Source organism: Miscanthus floridulus, chromosome 18 (genome assembly GCF_019320115.1).
Source record: "Miscanthus floridulus cultivar M001 chromosome 18, ASM1932011v1, whole genome shotgun sequence".
NCBI lineage: Eukaryota > Viridiplantae > Streptophyta > Magnoliopsida > Poales > Poaceae > Miscanthus > Miscanthus floridulus.
In genome coordinates, this window is record NC_089597.1 from 98845976 (window position 1) to 98855996 (window position 10021).

The window sequence follows — 10021 nt, forward strand, 5'->3', positions numbered from 1 at the left end:
CACCAATCAATCCCCCCGCTAGTTGTTGGTAATGAATATGGTTCGAATTTAGGATTAATGCATCAGGCAAACATACCTCCGGATGTCGATTTGGATCACCTTGGTGAATTTCTTGATGAGACTGGTCTCGACCTTTACCAGATGTTTGGTGATGGAAACATTGAGAGTGCGGCGGAGGTTGATATTTGCAAGAAAAAATTTGTACTAGGCCAGAGTCTATACAACCCTCAAGCCTTATCTGATCTGGGGACGCAAATGTACCTGCTAAACAAGTGGTACATGCAGGCGTCTACTAGTGGAGACTTCTGCGTTGGTGTCAGAATTAGAGACGAACATTGGTTCCGTGGCGATGATGTTATGTATGTTGACTTTGCAGAATTTCATCAACTATGCCACCTGACCTCTCTGGATAAAGTTATCATTAGCTGCTATTGCCTGTAAGTAATAATTCTTTCGATCTATTATTAAACTCATCATATGTGTGTATATGCATATAAATTATCCTAACAAGTACTATATATATGCAGATTTACAATGACAGAGCTCAGAAAGGAAGGCTGCAATGAAATTGGTTTTGTTGATCCCCATATAGTATTCAAAGACCCAATTACTCCAAAGACTAATTGGAAGTCTGAGTCAGAGAGTAACCTCATAAACTTCTTAGCGAACCAACGCCACAAGAAGGATATACTCTTTCCCTATAACTTCAAGTGAGTGTTAATCATGTCGATCATCCTTAATGGCTCATATGTTGATTCTAGTTAATTAATGAGTGTTATACGTTATATCCTATAAACACATGCAGCAATCACTGGATATTGATGGACATCGATCTGGTGAAAAGTCACTTGATAATCTATGACTCGATGAGAAAACCACAACAAGACTACCAAGATATGATAGATATTATCTAGAGGTAATTTCGGGATCTCTAGCAACTATATATACACACAAACATGATGATTAACTATATCTGATGACGTGACAATTTTTTTATTGGGCAGTGTTTGGAAAACCTTTATTGAGAAGCAACACATGGAAAAATGCAAAGCACCACTGAATATAATCCCTTTGAAAGTAAGTCCCCTGAATTGCATCATCTTTATTAATTAAACATATAGCTTTCACCGGATCACCAGATTGGATGACAAATCTTTTTCTCGTAAAGTGGTGTCTGAGGCAGGAACAGGGGAACAACTACTGTGGTTACTATGTTTGCAAGTTTATCAAGGTGCTCTCCCAAAGAACTTCTACAGAGAGACTCAAAGTACGTTAAAAATACACTATATATTCATTTAATTATTATTATTGATTGTGTTACTATGTCTTTATATATATATATATATATATATATATATATATATACATGTACATATATGTACATATATTAATTTATTTTCCTTTAATTCAAACCTGTAGACTCGATGGTTGGAGGAAAAGGTCATACGGCAAGACCAAATCAAAGCAATTCAAGAGTCTATAGCCGGATTTTTTAATGAGCAGGTCATCGATTTCAAGGGTGAGTTCTACTTCGACCCAACACTGCCATTGAAGTCAAGCTAGAGAATAAGAGGAAACTTGTTATGTCACAACAACTGTAATACAATCTTTTGTAATATATGCACATGAAATAATATAATGTAAAATACACATATGCATGCATGCATGTAAATATATATATGATGCATGCATGCATATATATATATATATATATATATATATATATATATATATATATATATATATATATATATATATATATATATATATATATATTTCTATGCTTGAATTGTGTGATTTAATACGTTCATTGTGCTTGAATCGAAACATACTATACGCGCGTATAAATGTATAATTAGCAGCGTACAATACGACTTCGAAAACCTATTTTGAAAAGAAAACAAAAAATGAAAAGAAAAGAAAAAAGAAAAAAAACATTTAGTCCCGTTTCGTATCACTACGGGACTCAGTGAATTTGCCGAGTGCCAGGGGCACTCGGCAAAGCCCAATTTGCACTCGGCAAAGGCTTTGCCGAGTGTTGCACTCGGCAAAGAGCACTCGGCAAAAAAACAGTCGGCAAAGACGTCTTTGCCGAGTGTCTTTTATCGGGCACTCGGCAAAGCCTTTGCCGAGTGCCGACACTCGGCAAAGTTGGAACCGAAAAAAAACCCGAAAAAAATGGAAATTTTTACCCAAAAAAAATGGAAATTTTTTTTTAATTGGTGGAGGCCCCCACCGGTCAGCGCCCATCCATCTCCGGCTTTTTTCGCGTCAATTTCACGGCTACGCGGCCGACGGGATTCGAACCCAAGACCTCTCGCTGCGCACAAACCTCCTCTACCACTACACCACACTGTCACTTGTGTCTAGAATCCGTTTTAGTTCCCAATATATTATACTAAACCGAGTGTAAATTGCTTATTTGAGGCCGTAAATGAATTCAAATCAAAAAGTGGTCAACTACAAAGTTTCATAAATTTTTGAGATCTACAATTTTCATTTAGTAAGTTTTTCCATCCGAGGTCGTTTGAAAATTTTGAATTTTAAATTTGAGAGATTCAAACGTAGTTTTGCATGATAAAATGATTTCAAATCAAAAAGTTGTCAACTACATAGTTTCATAACTTTTGGAGATCTACAATTTTCATTTAGGAAGTTTTTTCATCCGAGGTCGTTTGAAAAATTCAAATTTTCAAATTTTCAAATTCAAACGTCATTTTTGCATGAAAAATGATTTCAAATCAAAATGTTGCCAACTACAAAATTTCATAACTTCTCAAGATCTACAAAGTTTATTTTGGTCATTTGTTCATCCGACATAGTGGTAGTAACATTGTTCACAAATCATATATATCTCTCTTCTATTTTCATGAAATTAATATGAGAGATGTATATTTTATGAACAACGTTATTGTCGCTTTGTCAAATAAAGAAATGACCAAAATAAACTTTATAGATCTTGAGAAGTTATACAACTTTGTAGTTGAAAAGTTTTTCATTTGAATTCATTTAGGGCCTCAAAAATTGATTCGAAAAACTGATTTGCCGAGGGCCAAAAAAAATATACACGGCAAAATACCTCTTTGCCGAGTGCCAAAACATAGGCACTCGGCAAAATACGGCTTTGCCGAGTGTTAAAAAAAAAACACTCGGCAAACTGAGAGTAAATTGCTTGTTTGAGGCCCTAAATGAATTCAAATCAAAAAGTGGTCAACTACAAAGTTTCATAACTTTTTGAGATCTACAATTTTCATTTAGTAAGTTTTTCCATCCGAGGTCGTTTGAAAAATTTGAATTTTAAATTTGAGAGATTCAAACATAGTTTTGCATGATAAGATGATTTCAAATCAAAAAGTTGTCAACTACATAGTTTCATAACTTTTGGAGATCTACAATTTTCATTTAGGAAGTTTTTTCATCCGAGGTCGTTTGAAAAATTCAAATTTTAAAATTTTCAAATTCAAACGTCGTTTTTGCATGACAAGATGATTTCAAATCAAAATGTTGCCAACTACAAAATTTCATAACTTATCAAGATCTACAAAGTTTATTTTGGTCATTTGTTCATCCGACATAGTGGTAGTAACATTGTTCACAAATCTTATATATGTATCTTCTACTTTCATGAAACTAATATGAGAGATATGAGAGATGTAGATTTTATGAACAACGTTATTGTCGCTTTGTCAAATGAAGAAATGACCAAAATAAACTTTGTAGATCTTGAGAAGTTATACAACTTTGTAGTTGAAAAGTTTTTCATTTGAATTCATTTAGGGCCTCAAAAATTGCTTCGAAAAAATGATTTGCCGAGGGCAAAAAAAAATGCACACGGCAAAAAGCTTCTTTGCCGAGTGCCAAAACAAAGGCACTCGGCAAAATACATCTTTGCCGAGTGCCAGAAAAAAACACTCGGCAAAGACGTATTTTGCCGTGTGTTTTTGTTTGCCGAGTGTATTTTATTTGGCACTCGGCAAACACGGTCTTTGCCGAGTGTCCGATAAAATACACTCGGCAAAGCCTCGGCACTCGGCAAATCGCCGGTTTCCGGTAGTGTATTACCAATCGGGACTAAAGGTGCCGGCCATCGTGGCATGTCAGAAGGCACCTTTGATCCCAGTTGGTGTTACCGACCAGGACTAAAGGTCTCGGGTCCTGACCCAAGACTAAAGAACCCCTTTAGTCCCGGATGCTTGCTCCCGGGCGGGGAACCGGGACTAGAGGGGATTCCGTTGATTTAACTGGAGTAGAGGTGCGCTGGTAGCCTGTGCTCGGCATGCAGTACCAGCGGCTCAGCCATGAAGGTGCCGTTTCTGGACTCGCGGAGGTCAACGACGGCCATACTGGCAGGCTTGCTCCAGGTGAAACCCTGCAGGAGCCTGCCGAACAGCATCATGCTCATGGCAGTGCCAAGCGAAGCCGCAATGCAGCCACGGCGGCCGGTGCTGAAGGAGATGAAGCGCAGGTCATTCTCGGTGAGCGTGACTTGTGCCTTGGGGTCGGAGAGGAGGAGGATGTGGCGGTCGGGGTCGAAGCGGAGCGGGTCGTCCTAGATTCTAGGGTTGCGGCCGAGGCCGATACGACTTAGGATGACATGGCTGCCCCTGGGGATGTGGTAGCCGGCGATGGTGGTGTCGCCGAGAGCGACATGGGGTAGGTTGAATGCAGCGACGGGGTGCAGGCGGAATGCCTCGCGGATGCAGGCCTTGAGGTAGTTGAGCTGCGGGATGTCGGATTCCTGCATCAGCCGGCCCCTGCCGACGACGCGGTCCATCTCCTCCACAGCCTTCTGCAGCAGTTCCGGGCTGCTCACCATCTCTGCCAGTGCCCACTCCACTGCGTTGGACGGGTTGTCCACGGCTGCGAACGTCATGTCCTGCAATAATCATCCATGCAACTTATTGGTAACCCATTATATATGCTACGTACGCATGGAATGGAAACACGAACACGTATGATGAAGACCTGCACTGCACCTGCGACTGAGCTTTGACCTCCTCGATGGTGAGCAGCGGTTTCGCATGGGTGTCCTTGAGCGTAATGAGAACATCGAGGAAATCCTCGGGCTCCTGCCTCTCGCCGCTCTTCCACTGCCTCCACCGCTCGTCGATGACCTCGTCGTGAAGCCCGCTCACCCTCTTGTTGGCCTCCTTGACCATCTTCTCGTGGCCATCGAGGTCGAGGCCCAGCAGCCAAGGTAGGTAGTCGGATACACAGAAGGCGTAGAGCAGTCCCAGGCATGTGAACACGGCGTCCATGTGCTGCACCTGTTACATAAGATGCCAAGTTGTATTTATTTGAATTCATAATATAGGATTTATTTCTTTTGTTTTGACATTTATACGAGGAAAAACAAAAGATAGACGGGAGGTTCTCGGAAAAGAAAAGACAAAAAAAACTGTGAGAACTTATGGGAGGGGGAAATAAAGCAAACTGAATGAAAGGGAGAATCAAAAATTGAAAGGGAGAAAAAAAACGGATAGGGAAAACGAAAAACTAACCGGACCCAGCAAAAGGAAAGCTAAAGAAATATGAACCTTGATAGGAGCCTCATTTAATTTTGGGCTTGGTTAAACTAAATAAATTTTCAGAGACCCGTATTAATATTAGTGCAATGAAAATTAACTTTGTATAGAAAATTGTAAGGAGATTGACTAAACTTAAATATGTGGCTATTGTGGGACTTGTGACTTTGGAAAGGTAGATGGTGGTGAACCATATGTCTCCGCGTGTGCTCGATGTGAACGGACTCTGACACATAGGTCATGACATGAGTGGTGTAGTCAATAAGGTTTTTGCAACTCCAAACTAAGTGAGTGACGAAAGAAGAGTGATGCCGAGTAGTTAGGGGAAGACGGACCAAAAGAAAATGTTGGAGAAATTTTGGCTATTTGCATGATCAAAAGAATGAGGGAGAAATTTTGGGTATATGCATGTGACGGGAGGGAAAGGCAGATAGAGTTAGAACGGGTTATAGCAGCAATCAGAGTCGCGTGCGTGAGATCAAGTAGTCCAGGTGAATGGACTCCCATGAATGGCTGTTTGCACGTCATACCCCTCCATTTTCAAATACCCATGACGTGCCTAATATATGTACGCGTGCAATGGCCATGCAAAGAGTCCACAGACACTGCTTTGTTTGCTTCTGTGTAACGTGAGTAGAGACTACTAGATGGAGGGACAGAGATCAAGTTGAGTATGCCAACATCTAACGGCAGCGCACCTCTAGCGGTCCGGGGCCGCCGTCCGGCTGCGGCTCGCCAAAATAGCGTCTGTTGAAGACCAGGCGGCGGATGACGTTGCCACAGTAATGGCGCGCAACGTGCCTGACGTCGACGTCGCCGCCGGAGACGAGGTTGTAGACGTAGCCGGTGAGGTTGTCGGCCTCCTCGGCACGCTTGTCATGGAGCCACTTGTGGCGGGAGGGGCAGACGATCTCGGAGGTAAGAATGCGGCGCATCTTCCTCCACTGGTCGCCGTTGGGGGACAGCACGGTGTTCTGGTAACCGGCGCTGAAGGTCTTGGAGGCGAAGGTGAGTGGGCGAGAGGCAAAGTTGGCATCCTGTTTCTTCAGCACCTCGCGGGCGATCATGGGGCAGCTGATGGGGATGATGTGGACACCGCCCAGCTTGATGCAGGCGATGTCGGTGCCCATCTCCTCCATCATCAGGTGGATCCACCGGAACGCCGGTTTGTTGAACATCATCTCCGGAAGTTTGCCGACGACGGGCCACCGCACTGGACCCGGCGGTAGAGGCGGCGTGCAGTTGCTCTTCCACTGCGACCCGAGGATTTTGACAAGGTAAACGATCGTGACCACGAGCAGTAACACTTTGACGATAGCAGAGCAGGGTAATAATAAGGAGGCTCCAAGCAGAGCCGAGGCAGCAGCCACCGCCACCATTGGCATGTTTTGTTTTTAGTTAGCTGGCGCTGCTTGCAGGATGGGAGCGATCGAGCACAGATACATGAATTCGTTGTCGAGGAAAGATGGTCTAAGCTGTGCTGCTCGTTGAATGCGCCTGCCGTGGTGACTATTTATATGGCCCCTGGTCCATGTGGCTTCACTGGTGCCGATCCATATATGGATCACTATGGGTAGGCTTGGGCGTTCGGTTAACTGATCGGTTTTGGTTCGATTCTTTGGTTTATGACACAAATTTGGTTTTCTATAAATAGAAATCGATCGGTTCTTTGCAAATTTTGGAACCGAGCAAAATTGGTTTCGGTTAGTTTGGTTCGGTTCCAGTTCCGACCGAACTAACCGAGGATTTACACAAGCAGGAAAAAAAAAGAATAGAAAAAATAGAAAAAAGATTTTAAAAAAAGCACAATGCCGAGATTTTAAAAAATGTGAGGGTGTGAGGCTGTGAGGGGGTGTCATCCACCTTTTATATCTAGGGTTAAGTTGGTATTAGGCCTAGGTTGTAAGGTTTATTGGGCTTGTTTGTGAATTTCGGTTCCTTCGGTTATTTCGGTTAACCGAGCTTAGGAACCGAAATTTGATCAGTTAATTCGTTTCCTGAGAACTGAGAACTGAACAGCTAACCGAAATTTGATCAGTTAATTCGATTCCTGAGAACTGAGAACCGAACAGCTAACCGAAATTTTCGGTTCTGGTTCTTTCGGTTCGGTTCTCGATTCTCGGTTATTTTTGCCCAGCCTTAACTATCCGGTCTAAATTCAGCATCACGGTCGGAATAGGATCCAGAATAGGGTAGTTAGTAGTGATGAGTTCGCTTATCACTGGACTGCTTTATCACTGGATGCTTATTCCTAGATCTGGTAGTGATAGGACGAGGAACACTACCGGGTCAAACCTTGACCCGACACTGAGAGTGTATGATACCCATTGCTAGGTCACCGGATCATTTTTTGTTTTTATTCTATTTTCGGAGGCTGACATTTGACCGCCTCTGAAAATAGCGATTAATGCAGGCGATAAACTATAGGTGGATTGCATGCCCACCTCCAGAAAACGTTTTTCCCGCCTAAAAAAATCTTCTACCTACTCCCTCTATCTCCAATTAACTGTCGCCGTTGGTTTTCGTGCTGAAAATTTAACTTGATTTGTATAAAATACGTGCATAATTTGTATCTCCAAATAAATTTATTAAAAGACTAGATTCAATATCTATCTAATGATATTAATTATGTACCATTAATATATTTTTATATATATTTAGTCAAGGTTATTTCTCGGGAAGCAAAAATAGACAGATATTTAGGGCCCGAGGAAATAGCAGTGAAGGATGATCAATGCAGATTGCGGATGGAATCCCAAGGGTCATCAGTCGCATATCGTGGCGCATCCGCGCATCGAAAGTACTCCTCCATCCCTAAATAATTGTCATCGTTGATGTTCGTGCCACAAGTTTAATTCGATTTATAGAAAATATATGCAATATTTGTATCTCCAAATAAATTTATTAAAAAACTAGATTCAAAGATCTTTCCAATTGTACTAATTATATACAATAAATATTAATACTTTTTAATATATATTTAGTCAAAATTGTTTCTTAGATAACGAAAACGACAGATATTTAAGGACCGGGGGAGTATGCTAATTGTGCTTCATCTTAGTGAGTTTCAAGCACTTGTGCTGCACCTTAGTCCGGAAGCAGTGGCAAGGGCAGTCGAGTGGCCAGACTATGGGCCAAGGCGGTAGGATGCAGGGGGTCGGCCCTAGTCTGGCCCAAAAAGCACAGAAGTACCTCTGTAATAATATTTTAGCCCAAGAGGCCAGCAAACAAGCATTCGCCGGTTGCGGAAGGTTCGAGTTCTGCTTCCGCCCTGTCGCGAGTCGCCCAGCCCGTGAGCTTGCCTTCTCGCGCCGGCTGCCACGCCTCCGCCAGACCGCCTCGCTGTGGTACTGCCCACTCGGCCCCGCTCTCTGGCTGCCTTCGGCCACCGCCCCTACCCTAGTCAGCGGCGCACCTGCGCGGCTTCCGCATGCGCGCCCGGGGCCTTGTCTAGAGTTTTTTTACTCTCTCTTTGTCACAATAAATTTTTAGACATATACATAGAGTATTAAATATAGATAAAAAAATAATTAATTAAATAGTTTGATTATAAATTACAAGACGAATCTTTTAAGCCTAGTTAGATCATGATTAAATAATAATTATTAAATATAAACAAAAATATTACCCTGCCGAATACTGATTTTTAACCTCAAGCCAAACAAATCCTGGGTCGTCTCCCGGCAGCGGCCGCCCCGCTCGGTTGCCTGGACGACTCCGGACGCATGAGCTGACGAGCAGAGCCCCGGCAACTACGACTACGACTCTACGAGGCTGCGACTGCGAGCCAGTGCCCCTACTGTGAGCAGCCCCTTTGTAAATGACTCTAGTTCTCTGCTCAGTTTGAATCCAAGTTTCGAATTTCAACCATTTTCAATCCATGTTTCATTGTAAACATTAATATTTTTACCTATATATTGATTCAAAATTTAGGCACTTTAAACGAAAATACGTCTAGAATTGCATTCTTTACAGAATGGAGGTAGTAGTTGAAGAATTTCTCGATCTGCAATTTTTTTTTTTGTGATTATCAGCTTTTCAGTACTAGAATTTAGCCTCTAATCTACCAAATCCTGAGTCCACCACTAGTAGGAAGGGAGGTGAGGTTCACAAAGCAACAATAATCACGAAGACGGCCTAGGTCTACAAAGTTTATCATTGGATTTAGTTCTATTCTCTATGTATGTGAAGCCTAAATTAGTCCCTTTAAGCATATTTTGATTGTCCAATGTTTGACATGTATTCTAAATTGCACATAGCCCGATATGCCTTGCAAAATTAATATCGAAATATGACACAAGGATTAATTGTTACGCAACCATTCTATTCCGGTGACAAAACCTTAGTATTATTCGGGTTTAATATTGCAAGAGAACATTGTTTAGTTGTTATTCAAGTAGCAGCAGTACTACTTACTAGAACACAAGGCAACTAAACTTACGTTCAATTTGGTTCATCAGAGATATTGACATGTTGTTAACGATTTAGGAACGTGC

The 10021-nt window shown here is 42.0% G+C and overlaps 1 pseudogene; it reads right to left on the reverse strand.

Annotated features, from left to right (window-relative positions):
• Window positions 1–4237: 4237 nt before the first annotated feature.
• Window positions 4238–6910, reverse strand: LOC136519533 (tyrosine N-monooxygenase-like; annotated as a pseudogene).
• Between the last annotated feature and the right edge of the window lie 3111 nt (window positions 6911–10021).